At 46.6% G+C, this 20,394-nt stretch overlaps 32 non-coding genes across 32 annotated transcripts; all 32 read right to left on the reverse strand.

Moving 5' to 3' along the window:
- Nucleotides 1–381: 381 nt before the first annotated feature.
- Trnat-agu (transfer RNA threonine (anticodon AGU)) lies at nucleotides 382–453 on the reverse strand. The gene has a single exon. It is a non-coding gene; the product is annotated as a tRNA-Thr (tRNA).
- An 861-nt stretch (nucleotides 454–1,314) lies between these two features.
- Trnar-ucg (transfer RNA arginine (anticodon UCG)) lies at nucleotides 1,315–1,387 on the reverse strand. The gene has a single exon. It is a non-coding gene; the product is annotated as a tRNA-Arg (tRNA).
- A 509-nt stretch (nucleotides 1,388–1,896) lies between these two features.
- Nucleotides 1,897–1,968, reverse strand: Trnat-agu (transfer RNA threonine (anticodon AGU)). Its single transcript has one exon. It is a non-coding gene; the product is annotated as a tRNA-Thr (tRNA).
- Nucleotides 1,969–2,306: 338 nt separating this feature from the next.
- On the reverse strand, nucleotides 2,307–2,379 carry Trnak-cuu (transfer RNA lysine (anticodon CUU)). The gene has a single exon. It is a non-coding gene; the product is annotated as a tRNA-Lys (tRNA).
- Nucleotides 2,380–2,829: 450 nt separating this feature from the next.
- Trnar-ucg (transfer RNA arginine (anticodon UCG)) lies at nucleotides 2,830–2,902 on the reverse strand. The gene has a single exon. It is a non-coding gene; the product is annotated as a tRNA-Arg (tRNA).
- A 496-nt stretch (nucleotides 2,903–3,398) lies between these two features.
- Trnat-agu (transfer RNA threonine (anticodon AGU)) lies at nucleotides 3,399–3,470 on the reverse strand. The gene has a single exon. It is a non-coding gene; the product is annotated as a tRNA-Thr (tRNA).
- A 338-nt stretch (nucleotides 3,471–3,808) lies between these two features.
- Nucleotides 3,809–3,881, reverse strand: Trnak-cuu (transfer RNA lysine (anticodon CUU)). The gene has a single exon. It is a non-coding gene; the product is annotated as a tRNA-Lys (tRNA).
- Nucleotides 3,882–4,331: 450 nt separating this feature from the next.
- On the reverse strand, nucleotides 4,332–4,404 carry Trnar-ucg (transfer RNA arginine (anticodon UCG)). The gene has a single exon. It is a non-coding gene; the product is annotated as a tRNA-Arg (tRNA).
- Nucleotides 4,405–5,322: 918 nt separating this feature from the next.
- Nucleotides 5,323–5,395, reverse strand: Trnak-cuu (transfer RNA lysine (anticodon CUU)). Its single transcript has one exon. It is a non-coding gene; the product is annotated as a tRNA-Lys (tRNA).
- Nucleotides 5,396–5,845: 450 nt separating this feature from the next.
- Trnar-ucg (transfer RNA arginine (anticodon UCG)) lies at nucleotides 5,846–5,918 on the reverse strand. Its single transcript has one exon. It is a non-coding gene; the product is annotated as a tRNA-Arg (tRNA).
- Nucleotides 5,919–6,824: 906 nt separating this feature from the next.
- Trnak-cuu (transfer RNA lysine (anticodon CUU)) lies at nucleotides 6,825–6,897 on the reverse strand. The gene has a single exon. It is a non-coding gene; the product is annotated as a tRNA-Lys (tRNA).
- Nucleotides 6,898–7,347: 450 nt separating this feature from the next.
- Nucleotides 7,348–7,420, reverse strand: Trnar-ucg (transfer RNA arginine (anticodon UCG)). The gene has a single exon. It is a non-coding gene; the product is annotated as a tRNA-Arg (tRNA).
- A 504-nt stretch (nucleotides 7,421–7,924) lies between these two features.
- On the reverse strand, nucleotides 7,925–7,996 carry Trnat-agu (transfer RNA threonine (anticodon AGU)). Its single transcript has one exon. It is a non-coding gene; the product is annotated as a tRNA-Thr (tRNA).
- A 338-nt stretch (nucleotides 7,997–8,334) lies between these two features.
- Nucleotides 8,335–8,407, reverse strand: Trnak-cuu (transfer RNA lysine (anticodon CUU)). Its single transcript has one exon. It is a non-coding gene; the product is annotated as a tRNA-Lys (tRNA).
- A 450-nt stretch (nucleotides 8,408–8,857) lies between these two features.
- On the reverse strand, nucleotides 8,858–8,930 carry Trnar-ucg (transfer RNA arginine (anticodon UCG)). The gene has a single exon. It is a non-coding gene; the product is annotated as a tRNA-Arg (tRNA).
- Nucleotides 8,931–9,454: 524 nt separating this feature from the next.
- Nucleotides 9,455–9,526, reverse strand: Trnat-agu (transfer RNA threonine (anticodon AGU)). The gene has a single exon. It is a non-coding gene; the product is annotated as a tRNA-Thr (tRNA).
- Nucleotides 9,527–9,864: 338 nt separating this feature from the next.
- Trnak-cuu (transfer RNA lysine (anticodon CUU)) lies at nucleotides 9,865–9,937 on the reverse strand. The gene has a single exon. It is a non-coding gene; the product is annotated as a tRNA-Lys (tRNA).
- A 450-nt stretch (nucleotides 9,938–10,387) lies between these two features.
- Trnar-ucg (transfer RNA arginine (anticodon UCG)) lies at nucleotides 10,388–10,460 on the reverse strand. Its single transcript has one exon. It is a non-coding gene; the product is annotated as a tRNA-Arg (tRNA).
- Nucleotides 10,461–10,965: 505 nt separating this feature from the next.
- Trnat-agu (transfer RNA threonine (anticodon AGU)) lies at nucleotides 10,966–11,037 on the reverse strand. Its single transcript has one exon. It is a non-coding gene; the product is annotated as a tRNA-Thr (tRNA).
- A 338-nt stretch (nucleotides 11,038–11,375) lies between these two features.
- Nucleotides 11,376–11,448, reverse strand: Trnak-cuu (transfer RNA lysine (anticodon CUU)). The gene has a single exon. It is a non-coding gene; the product is annotated as a tRNA-Lys (tRNA).
- Nucleotides 11,449–11,898: 450 nt separating this feature from the next.
- Trnar-ucg (transfer RNA arginine (anticodon UCG)) lies at nucleotides 11,899–11,971 on the reverse strand. The gene has a single exon. It is a non-coding gene; the product is annotated as a tRNA-Arg (tRNA).
- Nucleotides 11,972–12,467: 496 nt separating this feature from the next.
- Trnat-agu (transfer RNA threonine (anticodon AGU)) lies at nucleotides 12,468–12,539 on the reverse strand. The gene has a single exon. It is a non-coding gene; the product is annotated as a tRNA-Thr (tRNA).
- A 338-nt stretch (nucleotides 12,540–12,877) lies between these two features.
- On the reverse strand, nucleotides 12,878–12,950 carry Trnak-cuu (transfer RNA lysine (anticodon CUU)). Its single transcript has one exon. It is a non-coding gene; the product is annotated as a tRNA-Lys (tRNA).
- Nucleotides 12,951–13,400: 450 nt separating this feature from the next.
- Nucleotides 13,401–13,473, reverse strand: Trnar-ucg (transfer RNA arginine (anticodon UCG)). Its single transcript has one exon. It is a non-coding gene; the product is annotated as a tRNA-Arg (tRNA).
- A 1,426-nt stretch (nucleotides 13,474–14,899) lies between these two features.
- On the reverse strand, nucleotides 14,900–14,972 carry Trnar-ucg (transfer RNA arginine (anticodon UCG)). Its single transcript has one exon. It is a non-coding gene; the product is annotated as a tRNA-Arg (tRNA).
- Nucleotides 14,973–15,476: 504 nt separating this feature from the next.
- On the reverse strand, nucleotides 15,477–15,548 carry Trnat-agu (transfer RNA threonine (anticodon AGU)). Its single transcript has one exon. It is a non-coding gene; the product is annotated as a tRNA-Thr (tRNA).
- An 860-nt stretch (nucleotides 15,549–16,408) lies between these two features.
- Trnar-ucg (transfer RNA arginine (anticodon UCG)) lies at nucleotides 16,409–16,481 on the reverse strand. Its single transcript has one exon. It is a non-coding gene; the product is annotated as a tRNA-Arg (tRNA).
- Nucleotides 16,482–17,387: 906 nt separating this feature from the next.
- On the reverse strand, nucleotides 17,388–17,460 carry Trnak-cuu (transfer RNA lysine (anticodon CUU)). Its single transcript has one exon. It is a non-coding gene; the product is annotated as a tRNA-Lys (tRNA).
- Nucleotides 17,461–17,910: 450 nt separating this feature from the next.
- Nucleotides 17,911–17,983, reverse strand: Trnar-ucg (transfer RNA arginine (anticodon UCG)). Its single transcript has one exon. It is a non-coding gene; the product is annotated as a tRNA-Arg (tRNA).
- Nucleotides 17,984–18,488: 505 nt separating this feature from the next.
- Trnat-agu (transfer RNA threonine (anticodon AGU)) lies at nucleotides 18,489–18,560 on the reverse strand. The gene has a single exon. It is a non-coding gene; the product is annotated as a tRNA-Thr (tRNA).
- Nucleotides 18,561–19,421: 861 nt separating this feature from the next.
- Nucleotides 19,422–19,494, reverse strand: Trnar-ucg (transfer RNA arginine (anticodon UCG)). Its single transcript has one exon. It is a non-coding gene; the product is annotated as a tRNA-Arg (tRNA).
- A 496-nt stretch (nucleotides 19,495–19,990) lies between these two features.
- Trnat-agu (transfer RNA threonine (anticodon AGU)) lies at nucleotides 19,991–20,062 on the reverse strand. The gene has a single exon. It is a non-coding gene; the product is annotated as a tRNA-Thr (tRNA).
- Between the last annotated feature and the right edge of the window lie 332 nt (nucleotides 20,063–20,394).

Below are 20,394 nucleotides of genomic sequence, written 5' to 3' on the forward strand. Positions count from 1 at the left end.
CTTACGAGACCGACCAAACATAGACAGGAAAACAAGACCACACACTTTGCGCAATCGGAATCGATGGCAGGGTGTCCCTCGCCGCATTTGCTACGATGGCCATTTGCTAATTCTGCAGAAGCGGCGGCGGCGACGACGACGACGACGAAGACGTCGACCGCGGGAGGCTCAGAGATTTGTGAGAAATACATCTATAAAATGTAATTCAGAATGCCTCGTCCCACCTTATGCCGTACCGCTTTGGCAAATGCTTTATCAGCGCCATTCGCCTTAATCACATCTGAGAGTAATTCTTAATAAAACGCCTCTCGCTAATTGTTCGCCATCACAGATACTGTTTGCTATACGGCCATGACGCGCAACTGATTTCCAAAATTCGTCTTCCTCCTGTGAGGATGGAACTCACGACTCCTGGTTTACTAGACCAGTGCTCTACCACTGAGCTAAAGAGGCGCGGCCTAGCGGAACTTTTGCGTACTTCGTCCGTACGGTCGTCTGAATCTTCAGACTTCAGCTGACAACACTTCATATTTTTCACTAATATTTGCAGCTATGGCGACCCATTACTGCTTGGATACACATCTGACACGTAGCCGATGTTCTCTCCAAACAAAATCACCTGCACTTCAGAACATGACTTTCACACATGTCTACAAAATCACCTTCACCTTCAAATACAGTTTTCTTGCGACTGATTGAGACGTAGGCAAATTTTAAAGTTGCTATTTCCATTACATCACGTTAATCAGAAAATCGGTAATTTACATCTGCAGTGGAGAAAAATTCCGTTCCACCCAGCGAAATGCTCGAACCCACGACCCTGTGATTAAGAGTCTCATGCTCTACCGACTGAGCTAGCCGTGCTGCCTCGTTGGGTACCTCCTGGGTAGCAGATCACACAGTACTCGTTTGGGTTGGTTGGTCCCATACAGAATCTCTCCATGCTGCCTAATGTTTTCCTAACGACACTCGTCACGTACTTCACTTTTATTTCATAATCATTTCTGAGAGGTAAAGGAATTGCATGACAATCTGCAGAGCTAGCGGCGTCAAAATTAACACACATACTTGACGTGACTCAAAAGCCGAACGAGTTACTTTCCGACGTTGTTTTAGATGTGCAAGTGCCAGTCAAACCTCGCGGTGAGGGCACTCTGCCGACCATTTCGCTAGTTAACACCGGTCTTCTTGTGTGTGTTTCAAGCTCAAGAGCATCTTCAAGCACAAAATGGTCAACAGCAACATTCAGACGGTTTCGTACTGCACAATTGCTACATTAAAACGGTATGTTTGTTTCTCAGAACTGGAAAAACACGACCGTGACAGGATTCGAACCTGCAATCTTCGGATCCGAAGTCCGACGCCTTATCCATTAGGCCACACGGTCACTGACGACCAAGTGTAACTTATATACGATTCATCTCGAAACGCTCACACCCCCTGAGGAATTGTGTTTTCGTTCCACACAGCCGCTGCCCCTTACTCTTTCCCACCCATTCGTTACATTCAACCTCTTACGAGACCGACCAAACATAGACAGGAAAACAAGACCACACACTTTGCGCAATCGGAATCGATGGCAGGGTGTCCCTCGCCGCATTTGTACGATGGCCATTTGCTAATTCTGCAGAAGCGGCGGCGGCGACGACGACGACGACGACGAAGACGACGACCGCGGGAGGCTCAGAGATTTGTGAGAAATACATCTATAAAATGTAATTCAGAATGCCTCGTCCCACCTTATGCCGTACCGCTTTGGCAAATGCTTTATCAGCGCCATTCGCCTTAATCACATCTGAGAGTAATTCTTAATAAAACGCCTCTCGCTAATTGTTCGCCATCACAGATACTGTTTGCTATACGGCCATGACGCGCAACTGATTTCCAAAATTCGTCTTCCTCCTGTGAGGATGGAACTCACGACTCCTGGTTTACTAGACCAGTGCTCTACCACTGAGCTAAAGAGGCGCGGCCTAGCGGAACTATTGCGTACTTCGTCCGTACGGTCGTCTGAATCTTCAGACTTCAGCTGACAACACTTCATATTTTTCACTAATATTTGCAGCTATGGCGACCCATTACTGCTTGGATACACATCTGACACGTAGCCGATGTTCTCTCCAAACAAAATCACCTGCACTTCAGAACATGACTTTCACACATGTCTACAAAATCACCTTCACCTTCAAATACAGTTTTCTTGCGACTGATTGAGACGTAGGCAAATTTTAAAGTTGCTATTTCCATTACATCACGTTAATCAGAAAATCGGTAATTTACATCTGCAGTGGAGAAAAATTCCGTTCCGCCCAGCGAAGGGCTCGAACCCACGACCCTGTGATTAAGAGTCTCATGCTCTACCGACTGAGCTAGCCGTGCTGCCTCGTTGGGTACCTCTTGGGTAGCAGATCACACAGTACTCGTTTGGGTTGGTTGGTCCCATACAGAATCTCTCCATGCTGCCTAATGTTTTCCTAACGACACTCGTCACGTACTTCACTTTTATTTCATAATCATTTCTGAGAGGTAAAGGAATTGCATGACAATCTGCAGAGCTAGCGGCGTCAAAATTAACACACATACTTGACGTGACTCAAAAGCCGAACGAGTTACTTTCCGACGTTGTTTTAGATGTGCAAGTGCCAGTCAAACCTCGCGGTGAGGGCACTCTGCCGACCATTTCGCTAGTTAACACCGGTCTTCTTGTGTGTGTTTCAAGCTCAAGACCATCTTCAAGCACAAAATGGTCAACAGCAATATTCAGACGGTTTCGTACTGCACAATTGCTACATTAAAACGGTATGTTTGTTTCTCAGAACTGGAAAAACACGACCGTGACAGGACTCGAACATGCAATCTTCGGATCCGAAGTCCGACGCCTTATCCATTAGGCCACACGGTCACTGACGACCAAGTATAACTTATATACGATTCATCTCGAAACGCTCACACCCCCTGAGGAATTGTGTTTTCGTTCCACACAGCCGCTGCCCCTTACTCTTTCCCACCCATTCGTTACATTCAACCTCTTACGAGACCGACCAAACATAGACAGGAAAACAAGACCACACACTTTGCGCAATCGGAATCGATGGCAGGGTGTCCCTCGCCGCATTTGCTACGATGGCCGTTTTGCTAATTCTGCAGAAGCGGCGGCGGCGACGACGACGACGACCGCGAGAGGCTCAGAGATTTGTGAGAAATACATCTATAAAATGTAATTCAGAATGCCTCGTCCCACCTTATGCCGTACCGCTTTGGCAAATGCTTTATCAGCGCCATTCGCCTTAATCACATCTGAGAGTAATTCTTAATAAAACGCCTCTCGCTAATTGTTCGCCATCACAGATACTGTTTGCTATACGGCCATGACGCGCAACTGATTTCCAAAATTCGTCTTCCTCCTGTGAGGATGGAACTCACGACTCCTGGTTTACTAGACCAGTGCTCTACCACTGAGCTAAAGAGGCGCGGCATAGCGGAACTTTTGCGTACTTCGTCCGTACGGTCGTCTGAATCTTCAGACTTCAGCTGACAACACTTCATATTTTTCACTAATATTTGCAGCTATGGCGACCCATTACTGCTTGGATACACATCTGACACGTAGCCGATGTTCTCTCCAAACAAAATCACCTGCACTTCAGAACATGACTTTCACACATGTCTACAAAATCACCTTCACCTTCAAATACAGTTTTCTTGCGACTGATTGAGACGTAGGCAAATTTTAAAGTTGCTATTTCCATTACATCACGTTAATCAGAAAATCGGTAATTTACATCTGCAGTGGAGAAAAATTCCGTTCCGCCCAGCGAAGGGCTCGAACCCACGACCCTGTGATTAAGAGTCTCATGCTCTACCGACTGAGCTAGCCGTGCTGCCTCGTTGGGTACCTCCTGGGTAGCAGATCACACAGTACTCGTTTGGGTTGGTTGGTCCCATACAGAATCTCTCCATGCTGCCTAATGTTTTCCTAACGACACTCGTCACGTACTTCACTTTTATTTCATAATCATTTCTGAGAGGTAAAGGAATTGCATGACAATCTGCAGAGCTAGCGGCGTCAAAATTAACACACATACTTGACGTGACTCAAAAGCCGAACGAGTTACTTTCCGACGTTGTTTTAGATGTGCAAGTGCCAGTCAAACCTCGCGGTGAGGGCACTCTGCCGACCATTTCGCTAGTTAACACCGGTCTTCTTGTGTGTGTTTCAAGCTCAAGACCATCTTCAAGCACAAAATGGTCAACAGCAACATTCAGACGGTTTCGTACTGCACAATTGCTACATTAAAACGGTATGTTTGTTTCTCAGAACTGGAAAAACACGACCATGACAGGATTCGAACCTGCAATCTTCGGATCCGAAGTCCGACGCCTTATCCATTAGGCCACACGGTCACTGACGACCAAGTGTAACTTATATACGATTCATCTCGAAACGCTCACACCCCCTGAGGAATTGTGTTTTCGTTCCACACAGCCGCTGCCCCTTACTCTTTCCCACCCATTCGTTACATTCAACCTCTTACGAGACCGACCAAACATAGACAGGAAAACAAGACCACACACTTTGCGCAATCGGAATCGATGGCAGGGTGTCCCTCGCCGCATTTGCTACGATGGCCGTTTTGCTAATTCTGCAGAAGCGGCGGCGGCGACGACGACGACGACGACGACGACGACCGCGAGAGGCTCAGAGATTTGTGAGAAATACATCTATAAAATGTAATTCAGAATGCCTCGTCCCACCTTATGCCGTACCGCTTTGGCAAATGCTTTATCAGCGCCATTCGCCTTAATCACATCTGAGAGTAATTCTTAATAAAACGCCTCTCGCTAATTGTTCGCCATCACAGATACTGTTTGCTATACGGCCATGACGCGCAACTGATTTCCAAAATTCGTCTTCCTCCTGTGAGGATAGAACTCACGACTCCTGGTTTACTAGACCAGTGCTCTACCACTGAGCTTAAGAGGCGCGGCCTAGCGGAACTTTTGCGTACTTCGTCCGTACGGTCGTCTGAATCTTCAGACTTCAGCTGACAACACTTCATATTTTTCACTAATATTTGCAGCTATGGCGACCCATTACTGCTTGGATACACATCTGACACGTAGCCGATGTTCTCTCCAAACAAAATCACCTGCACTTCAGAACATGACTTTCACACATGTCTACAAAATCACCTTCACCTTCAAATACAGTTTTCTTGCGACTGATTGAGACGTAGGCAAATTTTAAAGTTGCTATTTCCATTACATCACGTTAATCAGAAAATCGGTAATTTACATCTGCAGTGGAGAAAAATTCCGTTCCGCCCAGCGAAGGGCTCGAACCCACGACCCTGTGATTAAGAGTCTCATGCTCTACCGACTGAGCTAGCCGTGCTGCCTCGTTGGGTACCTCCTGGGTAGCAGATCACACAGTACTCGTTTGGGTTGGTTGGTCCCATACAGAATCTCTCCATGCTGCCTAATGTTTTCCTAACGACACTCGTCACGTACTTCACTTTTATTTCATAATCATTTCTGAGAGGTAAAGGAATTGCATGACAATCTGCAGAGCTAGCGGCGTCAAAATTAACACACATACTTGACGTGACTCAAAAGCCGAACGAGTTACTTTCCGACGTTGTTTTAGATGTGCAAGTGCCAGTCAAACCTCGCGGTGAGGGCACTCTGCCGACCATTTCGCTAGTTAACACCGGTCTTCTTGTGTGTGTTTCAAGCTCAAGACCATCTTCAAGCACAAAATGGTCAACAGCAACATTCAGACGGTTTCGTACTGCACAATTGCTACATTAATACGGTATGTTTGTTTCTCAGAACTGGAAAAACACGACCGTGACAGGATTCGAACCTGCAATCTTCGGATCCGAAGTCCGACGCCTTATCCATTAGGCCACACGGTCACTGACGACCGAGTGTAACTTATATACGATTCATCTCGAAACGCTCACACCCCCTGAGGAATTGTGTTTTCGTTCCACACAGCCGCTGCCCCTTACTCTTTCCCACCCATTCGTTACATTCAACCTCTTACGAGACCGACCAAACATAGACAGGAAAACAAGACCACACACTTTGCGCAATCGGAATCGATGGCAGGGTGTCCCTCGCCGCATTTGCTACGATGGCCGTTTTGCTAATTCTGCAGAAGCGGCGGCGGCGACGACGACGACGACCGCGAGAGGCTCAGAGATTTGTGAGAAATACATCTATAAAATGTAATTCAGAATGCCTCGTCCCACCTTATGCCGTACCGCTTTGGCAAATGCTTTATCAGCGCCATTCGCCTTAATCACATCTGAGAGTAATTCTTAATAAAACGCCTCTCGCTAATTGTTCGCCATCACAGATACTGTTTGCTATACGGCCATGACGCGCAACTGATTTCCAAAATTCGTCTTCCTCCTGTGAGGATGGAACTCACGACTCCTGGTTTACTAGACCAGTGCTCTACCACTGAGCTTAAGAGGCGCGGCCTAGCGGAACTTTTGCGTACTTCGTCCGTACGGTCGTCTGAATCTTCAGACTTCAGCTGACAACACTTCATATTTTTCACTAATATTTGCAGCTATGGCGACCCATTACTGCTTGGATACACATCTGACACGTAGCCGATGTTCTCTCCAAACAAAATCACCTGCACTTCAGAACATGACTTTCACACATGTCTACAAAATCACCTTCACCTTCAAATACAGTTTTCTTGCGACTGATTGAGACGTAGGCAAATTTTAAAGTTGCTATTTCCATTACATCACGTTAATCAGAAAATCGGTAATTTACATCTGCAGTGGAGAAAAATTCCGTTCCGCCCAGCGAAGGGCTCGAACCCACGACCCTGTGATTAAGAGTCTCATGCTCTACCGACTGAGCTAGCCGTGCTGCCTCGTTGGGTACCTCCTGGGTAGCAGATCACACAGTACTCGTTTGGGTTGGTTGGTCCCATACAGAATCTCTCCATGCTGCCTAATGTTTTCCTAACGACACTCGTCACGTACTTCACTTTTATTTCATAATCATTTCTGAGAGGTAAAGGAATTGCATGACAATCTGCAGAGCTAGCGGCGTCAAAATTAACACACATACTTGACGTGACTCAAAAGCCGAACGAGTTACTTTCCGACGTTGTTTTAGATGTGCAAGTGCCAGTCAAACCTCGCGGTGAGGGCACTCTGCCGACCATTTCGCTAGTTAACACCGGTCTTCTTGTGTGTGTTTCAAGCTCAAGACCATCTTCAAGCACAAAATGGTCAACAGCAACATTCAGACGGTTTCGTACTGCACAATTGCTACATTAAAACGGTATGTTTGTTTCTCAGAACTGGAAAAACACGACCGTGACAGGATTCGAACCTGCAATCTTCGGATCCGAAGTCCGACGCCTTATCCATTAGGCCACACGGTCACTGACGACCAAGTGTAACTTATATACGATTCATCTCGAAACACTCACACCCCCTGAGGAATTGTGTTTTCGTTCCACACAGCCGCTGCCCCTTACTCTTTCCCACCCATTCGTTACATTCAACCTCTTACGAGACCGACCAAACATAGACAGGAAAACAAGACCACACACTTTGCGCAATCGGAATCGATGGCAGGGTGTCCCTCGCCGCATTTGCTACGATGGCCATTTGCTAATTCTGCAGAAGCGGCGGCGGCGACGACGACGACGAAGACGTCGACCGCGGGAGGCTCAGAGATTTGTGAGAAATACATCTATAAAATGTAATTCAGAATGCCTCGTCCCACCTTATGCCGTACCGCTTTGGCAAATGCTTTATCAGCGCCATTCGCCTTAATCACATCTGAGAGTAATTCTTAATAAAACGCCTCTCGCTAATTGTTCGCCATCACAGATACTGTTTGCTATACGGCCATGACGCGCAACTGATTTCCAAAATTCGTCTTCCTCCTGTGAGGATGGAACTCACGACTCCTGGTTTACTAGACCAGTGCTCTACCACTGAGCTAAAGAGGCGCGGCCTAGCGGAACTTTTGCGTACTTCGTCCGTACGGTCGTCTGAATCTTCAGACTTCAGCTGACAACACTTCATATTTTTCACTAATATTTGCAGCTATGGCGACCCATTACTGCTTGGATACACATCTGACACGTAGCCGATGTTCTCTCCAAACAAAATCACCTGCACTTCAGAACATGACTTTCACACATGTCTACAAAATCACCTTCACCTTCAAATACAGTTTTCTTGCGACTGATTGAGACGTAGGCAAATTTTAAAGTTGCTATTTCCATTACATCACGTTAATCAGAAAATCGGTAATTTACATCTGCAGTGGAGAAAAATTCCGTTCCACCCAGCGAAGGGCTCGAACCCACGACCCTGTGATTAAGAGTCTCATGCTCTACCGACTGAGCTAGCCGTGCTGCCTCGTTGGGTACCTCCTGGGTAGCAGATCACACAGTACTCGTTTGGGTTGGTTGGTCCCATACAGAATCTCTCCATGCTGCCTAATGTTTTCCTAACGACACTCGTCACGTACTTCACTTTTATTTCATAATCATTTCTGAGAGGTAAAGGAATTGCATGACAATCTGCAGAGCTAGCGGCGTCAAAATTAACACACATACTTGACGTGACTCAAAAGCCGAACGAGTTACTTTCCGACGTTGTTTTAGATGTGCAAGTGCCAGTCAAACCTCGCGGTGAGGGCACTCTGCCGACCATTTCGCTAGTTAACACCGGTCTTCTTGTGTGTGTTTCAAGCTCAAGACCATCTTCAAGCACAAAATGGTCAACAGCAACATTCAGACGGTTTCGTACTGCACAATTGCTACATTAAAACGGTATGTTTGTTTCTCAGAACTGGAAAAACACGACCGTGACAGGATTCGAACCTGCAATCTTCGGATCCGAAGTCCGACGCCTTATCCATTAGGCCACACGGTCACTGACGACCAAGTGTAACTTATATACGATTCATCTCGAAACGCTCACACCCCCTGAGGAATTGTGTTTTCGTTCCACACAGCCGCTGCCCCTTACTCTTTCCCACCCATTCGTTACATTCAACCTCTTACGAGACCGACCAAACATAGACAGGAAAACAAGACCACACACTTTGCGCAATCGGAATCGATGGCAGGGTGTCCCTCGCCGCATTTGTACGATGGCCATTTGCTAATTCTGCAGAAGCGGCGGCGGCGACGACGACGACGACGACGACGACGACGACGACGAAGACGACGACCGCGGGAGGCTCATAGATTTGTGAGAAATACATCTATAAAATGTAATTCAGAATGCCTCGTCCCACCTTATGCCGTACCGCTTTGGCAAATGCTTTATCAGCGCCATTCGCCTTAATCACATCTGAGAGTAATTCTTAATAAAACGCCTCTCGCTAATTGTTCGCCATCACAGATACTGTTTGCTATACGGCCATGACGCGCAACTGATTTCCAAAATTCGTCTTCCTCCTGTGAGGATGGAACTCACGACTCCTGGTTTACTAGACCAGTGCTCTACCACTGAGCTAAAGAGGCGCGGCCTAGCGGAACTTTTGCGTACTTCGTCCGTAAGGTCGTCTGAATCTTCAGACTTCAGCTGACAACACTTCATATTTTTCACTAATATTTGCAGCTATGGCGACCCATTACTGCTTGGATACACATCTGACACGTAGCCGATGTTCTCTCCAAACAAAATCACCTGCACTTCAGAACATGACTTTCACACATGTCTACAAAATCACCTTCACCTTCAAATACAGTTTTCTTGCGACTGATTGAGACGTAGGCAAATTTTAAAGTTGCTATTTCCATTACATCACGTTAATCAGAAAATCGGTAATTTACATCTGCAGTGGAGAAAAATTCCGTTCCGCCCAGCGAAGGGCTCGAACCCACGACCCTGTGATTAAGAGTCTCATGCTCTACCGACTGAGCTAGCCGTGCTGCCTCGTTGGGTACCTCCTGGGTAGCAGATCACACAGTACTCGTTTGGGTTGGTTGGTCCCATACAGAATCTCTCCATGCTGCCTAATGTTTTCCTAACGACACTCGTCACGTACTTCACTTTTATTTCATAATCATTTCTGAGAGGTAAAGGAATTGCATGACAATCTGCAGAGCTAGCGGCGTCAAAATTAACACACATACTTGACGTGACTCAAAAGCCGAACGAGTTACTTTCCGACGTTGTTTTAGATGTGCAAGTGCCAGTCAAACCTCGCGGTGAGGGCACTCTGCCGACCATTTCGCTAGTTAACACCGGTCTTCTTGTGTGTGTTTCAAGCTCAAGACCATCTTCAAGCACAAAATGGTCAACAGCAACATTCAGACGGTTTCGTACTGCACAATTGCTACATTAAAACGGTATGTTTGTTTCTCAGAACTGGAAAAACACGACCGTGACAGGATTCGAACCTGCAATATTCGGATCCGAAGTCCGACGCCTTATCCATTAGGCCACACGGTCACTGACGACCAAGTGTAACTTATATACGATTCATCTCGAAACGCTCACACCCCCTGAGGAATTGTGTTTTCGTTCCACACAGCCGCTGCCCCTTACTCTTTCCCACCCATTCGTTACATTCAACCTCTTACGAGACCGACCAAACATAGACAGGAAAACAAGACCACACACTTTGCGCAATCGGAATCGATGGCAGGGTGTCCCTCGCCGCATTTGCTACGATGGCCGTTTTGCTAATTCTGCAGAAGCGGCGGCGGCGACGACGACGACGACGACGACGACCGCGAGAGGCTCAGAGATTTGTGAGAAATACATCTATAAAATGTAATTCAGAATGCCTCGTCCCACCTTATGCCGTACCGCTTTGGCAAATGCTTTATCAGCGCCATTCGCCTTAATCACATCTGAGAGTAATTCTTAATAAAACGCCTCTCGCTAATTGTTCGCCATCACAGATACTGTTTGCTATACGGCCATGACGCGCAACTGATTTCCAAAATTCGTCTTCCTCCTGTGAGGATGGAACTCACGACTCCTGGTTTACTAGACCAGTGCTCTACCACTGAGCTAAAGAGGCGCGGCCTAGCGGAACTTTTGCGTTCTTCGTCCGTACGGTCGTCTGAATCTTCAGACTTCAGCTGACAACACTTCATATTTTTCACTAATATTTGCAGCTATGGCGACCCATTACTGCTTGGATACACATCTGACACGTAGCCGATGTTCTCTCCAAACAAAATCACCTGCACTTCAGAACATGACTTTCACACATGTCTACAAAATCACCTTCACCTTCAAATACAGTTTTCTTGCGACTGATTGAGACGTAGGCAAATTTTAAAGTTGCTATTTCCATTACATCACGTTAATCAGAAAATCGGTAATTTACATCTGCAGTGGAGAAAAATTCCGTTCCGCCCAGCGAAGGGCTCGAACCCACGACCCTGTGATTAAGAGTCTCATGCTCTACCGACTGAGCTAGCCGTGCTGCCTCGTTGGGTACCTCCTGGGTAGCAGATCACACAGTACTCGTTTGGGTTGGTTGGTCCCATACAGAATCTCTCCATGCTGCCTAATGTTTTCCTAACGACACTCGTCACGTACTTCACTTTTATTTCATAATCATTTCTGAGAGGTAAAGGAATTGCATGACAATCTGCAGAGCTAGCGGCGTCAAAATTAACACACATACTTGACGTGACTCAAAAGCCGAACGAGTTACTTTCCGACGTTGTTTTAGATGTGCAAGTGCCAGTCAAACCTCGCGGTGAGGGCACTCTGCCGACCATTTCGCTAGTTAACACCGGTCTTCTTGTGTGTGGTTCAAGCTCAAGACCATCTTCAAGCACAAAATGGTCAACAGCAACATTCAGACGGTTTCGTACTGCACAATTGCTACATTAAAACGGTATGTTTGTTTCTCAGAACTGGAAAAACACGACCGTGACAGGATTCGAACCTGCAATCTTCGGATCCGAAGTCCGACGCCTTATCCATTAGGCCACACGGTCACTGACGACCAAGTGTAACTTATATACGATTCATCTCGAAACGCTCACACCCCCTGAGGAATTGTGTTTTCGATCCACACAGCCGCTGCCCCTTACTCTTTCCCACCCATTCGTTACATTCAACCTCTTACGAGACCGACCAAACATAGACAGGAAAACAAGACCACACACTTTGCGCAATCGGAATCGATGGCAGGGTGTCCCTCGCCGCATTTGCTACGATGGCCGTTTTGCTAATTCTGCAGAAGCGGCGGCGGCGACGACGACGACGACCGCGAGAGGCTCAGAGATTTGTGAGAAATACATCTATAAAATGTAATTCAGAATGCCTCGTCCCACCTTATGCCGTACCGCTTTGGCAAATGCTTTATCAGCGCCATTCGCCTTAATCACATCTGAGAGTAATTCTTAATAAAACGCCTCTCGCTAATTGTTCGCCATCACAGATACTGTTTGCTATACGGCCATGACGCGCAACTGATTTCCAAAATTCGTCTTCCTCCTGTGAGGATGGAACTCACGACTCCTGGTTTACTAGACCAGTGCTCTACCACTGAGCTAAAGAGGCGCGGCATAGCGGAACTTTTGCGTACTTCGTCCGTACGGTCGTCTGAATCTTCAGACTTCAGCTGACAACACTTCATATTTTTCACTAATATTTGCAGCTATGGCGACCCATTACTGCTTGGATACACATCTGACACGTAGCCGATGTTCTCTCCAAACAAAATCACCTGCACTTCAGAACATGACTTTCACACATGTCTACAAAATCACCTTCACCTTCAAATACAGTTTTCTTGCGACTGATTGAGACGTAGGCAAATTTTAAAGTTGCTATTTCCATTACATCACGTTAATCAGAAAATCGGTAATTTACATCTGCAGTGGAGAAAAATTCCGTTCCGCCCAGCGAAGGGCTCGAACCCACGACCCTGTGATTAAGAGTCTCATGCTCTACCGACTGAGCTAGCCGTGCTGCCTCGTTGGGTACCTCCTGGGTAGCAGATCACACAGTACTCGTTTGGGTTGGTTGGTCCCATACAGAATCTCTCCATGCTGCCTAATGTTTTCCTAACGACACTCGTCACGTACTTCACTTTTATTTCATAATCATTTCTGAGAGGTAAAGGAATTGCATGACAATCTGCAGAGCTAGCGGCGTCAAAATTAACACACATACTTGACGTGACTCAAAAGCCGAACGAGTTACTTTCCGACGTTGTTTTAGATGTGCAAGTGCCAGTCAAACCTCGCGGTGAGGGCACTCTGCCGACCATTTCGCTAGTTAACACCGGTCTTCTTGTGTGTGTTTCAAGCTCAAGACCATCTTCAAGCACAAAATGGTCAACAGCAACATTCAGACGGTTTCGTACTGCACAATTGCTACATTAAAACGGTATGTTTGTTTCTCAGAACTGGAAAAACACGACCGTGACAGGATTCGAACCTGCAATCTTCGGATCCGAAGTCCGACGCCTTATCCATTAGGCCACACGGTCACTGACGACCAAGTGTAACTTATATACGATTCATCTCGAAACGCTCACACCCCCTGAGGAATTGTGTTTTCGTTCCACACAGCCGCTGCCCCTTACTCTTTCCCACCCATTCGTTACATTCAACCTCTTACGAGACCGACCAAACATAGACAGGAAAACAAGACCACACACTTTGCGCAATCGGAATCGATGGCAGGGTGTCCCTCGCCGCATTTGCTACGATGGCCATTTGCTAATTCTGCAGAAGCGGCGGCGGCGACGACGACGACGACCGCGAGAGGCTCAGAGATTTGTGAGAAATACATCTATAAAATGTAATTCAGAATGCCTCGTCCCACCTTATGCCGTACCGCTTTGGCAAATGCTTTATCAGCGCCATTCGCCTTAATCACATCTGAGAGTAATTCTTAATAAAACGCCTCTCGCTAATTGTTCGCCATCACAGATACTGTTTGCTATACGGCCATGACGCGCAACTGATTTCCAAAATTCGTCTTCCTCCTGTGAGGATGGAACTCACGACTCCTGGTTTACTACACCAGTGCTCTACCACTGAGCTAAAGAGGCGCGGCCTAGCGGAACTTTTGCGTACTTCGCCGCACGGTCGTCTGAATCATCAGACTTCAGCTGACAACACTTCATATTTTTGACTAATATTAGCAGCTATGGCGACCCATTACTGCTTGGCTACACATCTGACACGTAGCCGATGTTCTCTCCAAACAAAACCACCTGCACTTCAGAACATGACTTTCACATGTCTACAAAATCACCTTCACCTTCAAATACAGTTTTCTTGCGACTGATTGAGACGTAGGCAAATTTTAAAGTTGCTATTTCCATTACATCACGTTAATCAGAAAATCGGTAATTTACATCTGCAGTGGAGAAAAATTCCGTTCCGCCCAGCGAAGGGCTCGAACCCATGACCCTGTGATTAAGAGTCTCATGCTCTACCGACTGAGCTAGCCGTGCTGCCTCGTTGGGTACCTCCTGGGTAGCAGATCACACAGTACTCGTTTGGGTTGGTTGGTCCCATACAGAATATCTCCATGCTGCCTAATGTTTTCCTAACGACACCTGTCACGTACTTCACTTTTATTTCATAATCATTTCTGAGAGGTAAAGGAATTGCGTGACAATCTGCAGAGCTAGCGGCGTCAAAATTAACACACATACTTGACGTGACTCAAAAGCCGAACGAGTTACTTTCCGACGTTGTTTTAGATGTGCAAGTGCCAGTCAAACCTCGCGGGTGAGGGCACTCTGCCGACCATTTCGCTAGTTAACACCGGTCTTCTTGTGTGTGTTTCAAGCTCAAGACCATCTCCAAGCACAAAATGGTCAACAGCAACATTCAGACGGTTTCGTACTGCACAATTGCTACATTAAAACGGTATGTTTGTTTCTCAGAACTGGAAAAACACGACCGTGACAGGATTCGAACCTGCAATCTTCGGATCCGAAGTCCGACGCCTTATCCATTAGGCCACACGGTCACTGACGAGCAAGTATAACTTATATACGATTCATCTCGAAACGCTCACACCCCCTGAGGAATTGTGTTTTCGTTCCACACAGCCGCTGCCCCTTACTCTTTCCCACCCATTCGTTACATTCAACCTCTTACGAGACCGACCAAACATAGACAGGAAAACAAGACCACACACTTTGCGCAATCGGAATCGATGGCAGGGTGTCCCTCGCCGCATTTGCTACGATGGCCATTTGCTAATTCTGCAGAAGCGGCGGCGGCGACGACGACGACGAAGACGTCGACCGCGGGAGGCTCAGAGATTTGTGAGAAATACATCTATAAAATGTAATTCAGAATGCCTCGTCCCACCTTATGCCGTACCGCTTTGGCAAATGCTTTATCAGCGCCATTCGCCTTAATCACATCTGAGAGTAATTCTTAATAAAACGCCTCTCGCTAATTGTTCGCCATCACAGATACTGTTTGCTATACGGCCATGACGCGCAACTGATTTCCAAAATTCGTCTTCCTCCTGTGAGGATGGAACTCACGACTCCTGGTTTACTAGACCAGTGCTCTACCACTGAGCTAAAGAGGCGCGGCCTAGCGGAACTTTTGCGTACTTCGTCCGTACGGTCGTCTGAATCTTCAGACTTCAGCTGACAACACTTCATATTTTTCACTAATATTTGCAGCTATGGCGACCCATTACTGCTTGGATACACATCTGACACGTAGCCGATGTTCTCTCCAAACAAAATCACCTGCACTTCAGAACATGACTTTCACACATGTCTACAAAATCACCTTCACCTTCAAATACAGTTTTCTTGCGACTGATTGAGACGTAGGCAAATTTTAAAGTTGCTATTTCCATTACATCACGTTAATCAGAAAATCGGTAATTTACATCTGCAGTGGAGAAAAATTCCGTTCCGCCCAGCGAAGGGCTCGAATCCACGACCCTGTGATTAAGAGTCTCATGCTCTACCGACTGAGCTAGCCGTGCTGCCTCGTTGGGTACCTCCTGGGTAGCAGATCACACAGTACTCGTTTGGGTTGGTTGGTCCCATACAGAATCTCTCCATGCTGCCTAATGTTTTCCTAACGACACTCGTCACGTACTTCACTTTTATTTCATAATCATTTCTGAGAGGTAAAGGAATTGCATGACAATCTGCAGAGCTAGCGGCGTCAAAATTAACACACATACTTGACGTGACTCAAAAGCCGAACGTGTTACTTTCCGACGTTGTTTTAGATGTGCAAGTGCCAGTCAAACCTCGCGGTGAGGCACTCTGCCGACCATTTCGCTAGTTAACACCGGTCTTCTTGTGTGTGTTTCAAGCTCAAGACCATCTCCAAGCACAAAATGGTCAACAGCAACATTCAGACGGTTTCGTACTGCACAATTGCTACATTAAAACGGTATGTTTGTTTCTCAGAACTGGAAAAACACGACCGTGACAGGATTCGAACCTGCAATCTTCGGATCCGAAGTCCGACGCCTTATCCATTAGGCCACACGGTCACTGACGACCAAGTGTAACTTATATACGATTCATCTCGAAACGCTCACACCCCCTGAGGAATTGTGTTTTCGTTCCACACAGCCGCTGCCCCTTACTCTTTCCCACCCATTCGTTACATTCAACCTCTTACGAGACCGACCAAACATAGACAGGAAAACAAGACCACACACTTTGCGCAATCGGAATCGATGGCAGGGTGTCCCTCGCCGCATTTGCTACGATGGCCGTTTTGCTAATTCTGCAGAAGCGGCGGCGGCGACGACAACGACGACCGCGAGAGGCTCAGAGATTTGTGAGAAATACATCTATAAAATGTAATTCAGAATGCCTCGTCCCACCTTATGCCGTACCGCTTTGGCAAATGCTTTATCAGCGCCATTCGCCTTAATCACATCTGAGAGTAATTCTTAATAAAACGCCTCTCGCTAATTGTTCGCCATCACAGATACTGTTTGCTATACGGCCATGACGCGCAACTGATTTCCAAAATTCGTCTTCCTCCTGTGAGGATGGAACTCACGACTCCTGGTTTACTAGACCAGTGCTCTACCACTGAGCTTAAGAGGCGCGGCCTAGCGGAACATTTGCGTACTTCGTCCGTACGGTCGTCTGAATCTTCAGACTTCAGCTGACAACACTTCATATTTTTCACTAATATTTGCAGCTATGGCGACCCATTACTGCTTGGATACACATCTGACACGTAGCCGATGTTCTCTCCAAACAAAATCACCTGCACTTCAGAACATGACTTTCACACATGTCTACAAAATCACCTTCACCTTCAAATACAGTTTTCTTGCGACTGATTGAGACGTAGGCAAATTTTAAAGTTGCTATTTCCATTACATCACGTTAATCAGAAAATCGGTAATTTACATCTGCAGTGGAGAAAAATTCCGTTCCGCCCAGCGAAGGGCTCGAACCCACGACCCTGTGATTAAGAGTCTCATGCTCTACCGACTGAGCTAGCCGTGCTGCCTCGTTGGGTACCTCCTGGGTAGCAGATCACACAGTACTCGTTTGGGTTGGTTGGTCCCATACAGAATCTCTCCATGCTGCCTAATGTTTTCCTAACGACACTCGTCACGTACTTCACTTTTATTTCATAATCATTTCTGAGAGGTAAAGGAATTGCATGACAATCTGCAGAGCTAGCGGCGTCAAAATTAACACACATACTTGACGTGACTCAAAAGCCGAACGAGTTACTTTCCGACGTTGTTTTAGATGTGCAAGTGCCAGTCAAACCTCGCGGTGAGGGCACTCTGCCGACCATTTCGCTAGTTAACACCGGTCTTCTTGTGTGTGTTTCAAGCTCAAGACCATCTTCAAGCACAAAATGGTCAACAGCAACATTCAGACGGTTTCGTACTGCACAATTGCTACATTAAAACGGTATGTTTGTTTCTCAGAACTGGAAAAACACGACCGTGACAGGATTCGAACCTGCAATATTCGGATCCGAAGTCCGACGCCTTATCCATTAGGCCACACGGTCACTGACGACCAAGTGTAACTTATATACGATTCATCTCGAAACGCTCACACCCCCTGAGGAATTGTGTTTTCGTTCCACACAGCCGCTGCCCCTTACTCTTTCCCACCCATTCGTTACATTCAACCTCTTACGAGACCGACCAAACATAGACAGGAAAACAAGACCACACACTTTGCGCAATCGGAATCGATGGCAGGGTGTCCCTCGCCGCATTTGCTACGATGGCCGTTTTGCTAATTCTGCAGAAGCGGCGGCGGCGACGACGACGACGACGACGACGACCGCGAGAGGCTCAGAGATTTGTGAGAAATACATCTATAAAATGTAATTCAGAATGCCTCGTCCCACCTTATGCCGTACCGCTTTGGCAAATGCTTTATCAGCGCCATTCGCCTTAATCACATCTGAGAGTAATTCTTAATAAAACGCCTCTCGCTAATTGTTCGCCATCACAGATACTGTTTGCTATACGGCCATGACGCGCAACTGATTTCCAAAATTCGTCTTCCTCCTGTGAGGATGGAACTCACGACTCCTGGTTTACTAGACCAGTGCTCTACCACTGAGCTAAAGAGGCGCGGCATAGCGGAACTTTTGCGTACTTCGTCCGTACGGTCGTCTGAATCTTCAGACTTCAGCTGACAACACTTCATATTTTTCACTAATATTTGCAGCTATGGCGACCCATTACTGCTTGGATACACATCTGACACGTAGCCGATGTTCTCTCCAAACAAAATCACCTGCACTTCAGAACATGACTTTCACACATGTCTACAAAATCACCTTCACCTTCAAATACAGTTTTCTTGCGACTGATTGAGACGTAGGCAAATTTTAAAGTTGCTATTTCCATTACATCACGTTAATCAGAAAATCGGTAATTTACATCTGCAGTGGAGAAAAATTCCGTTCCGCCCAGCGAAGGGCTCGAACCCACGACCCTGTCATTAAGAGTCTCATGCTCTACCGACTGAGCTAGCCGTGCTGCCTCGTTGGGTACCTCCTGGGTAGCAGATCACACAGTACTCGTTTGGGTTGGTTGGTCCCATACAGAATCTCTCCATGCTGCCTAATGTTTTCCTAACGACACTCGTCACGTACTTCACTTTTATTTCATAATCATTTCTGAGAGGTAAAGGAATTGCATGACAATCTGCAGAGCTAGCGGCGTCAAAATTAACACACATACTTGACGTGACTCAAAAGCCGAACGAGTTACTTTCCGACGTTGTTTTAGATGTGCAAGTGCCAGTCAAACCTCGCGGTGAGGGCACTCTGCCGACCATTTCGCTAGTTAACACCGGTCTTCTTGTGTGTGTTTCAAGCTCAAGACCATCTTCAAGCACAAAATGGTCAACAGCAACATTCAGACGGTTTCGTACTGCACAATTGCTACATTAAAACGGTATGTTTGTTTCTCAGAACTGGAAAAACACGACCGTGACAGGATTCGAACCTGCAATCTTCGGATCCGAAGTCCGACGCCTTATCCATTAGGCCACACGGTCACTGACGACCAAGTGTAACTTATATACGATTCATCTCGAAACGCTCACACCCCCTGAGGAATTGTGTTTTCGATCCACACAGCCGCTGCCCCTTACTCTTTCCCACCCATTCGTTACATTCAACCTCTTACGAGACCGACCAAACATAGACAGGAAAACAAGACCACACACTTTGCGCAATCGGAATCGATGGCAGGGTGTCCCTCGCCGCATTTGCTACGATGGCCGTTTTGCTAATTCTGCAGAAGCGGCGGCGGCGACGACGACGACGACCGCGAGAGGCTCAGAGATTTGTGAGAAATACATCTATAAAATGTAATTCAGAATGCCTCGTCCCACCTTATGCCGTACCGCTTTGGCAAATGCTTTATCAGCGCCATTCGCCTTAATCACATCTGAGAGTAATTCTTAATAAAACGCCTCTCGCTAATTGTTCGCCATCACAGATACTGTTTGCTATACGGCCATGACGCGCAACTGATTTCCAAAATTCGTCTTCCTCCTGTGAGGATGGAACTCACGACTCCTGGTTTACTAGACCAGTGCTCTACCACTGAGCTAAAGAGGCGCGGCATAGCGGAACTTTTGCGTACTTCGTCCGTACGGTCGTCTGAATCTTCAGACTTCAGCTGACAACACTTCATATTTTTCAGTAATATTTGCAGCTATGGCGACCCATTACTGCTTGGATACACATCTGACACGTAGCCGATGTTCTCTCCAAACAAAATCACCTGCACTTCAGAACATGACTTTCACACATGTCTACAAAATCACCTTCACCTTCAAATACAGTTTTCTTGCGACTGATTGAGACGTAGGCAAATTTTAAAGTTGCTATTTCCATTACATCACGTTAATCAGAAAATCGGTAATTTACATCTGCAGTGGAGAAAAATT

Source organism: Schistocerca gregaria, chromosome 3 (genome assembly GCF_023897955.1).
Source record: "Schistocerca gregaria isolate iqSchGreg1 chromosome 3, iqSchGreg1.2, whole genome shotgun sequence".
Taxonomy (NCBI): domain Eukaryota; kingdom Metazoa; phylum Arthropoda; class Insecta; order Orthoptera; family Acrididae; genus Schistocerca; species Schistocerca gregaria.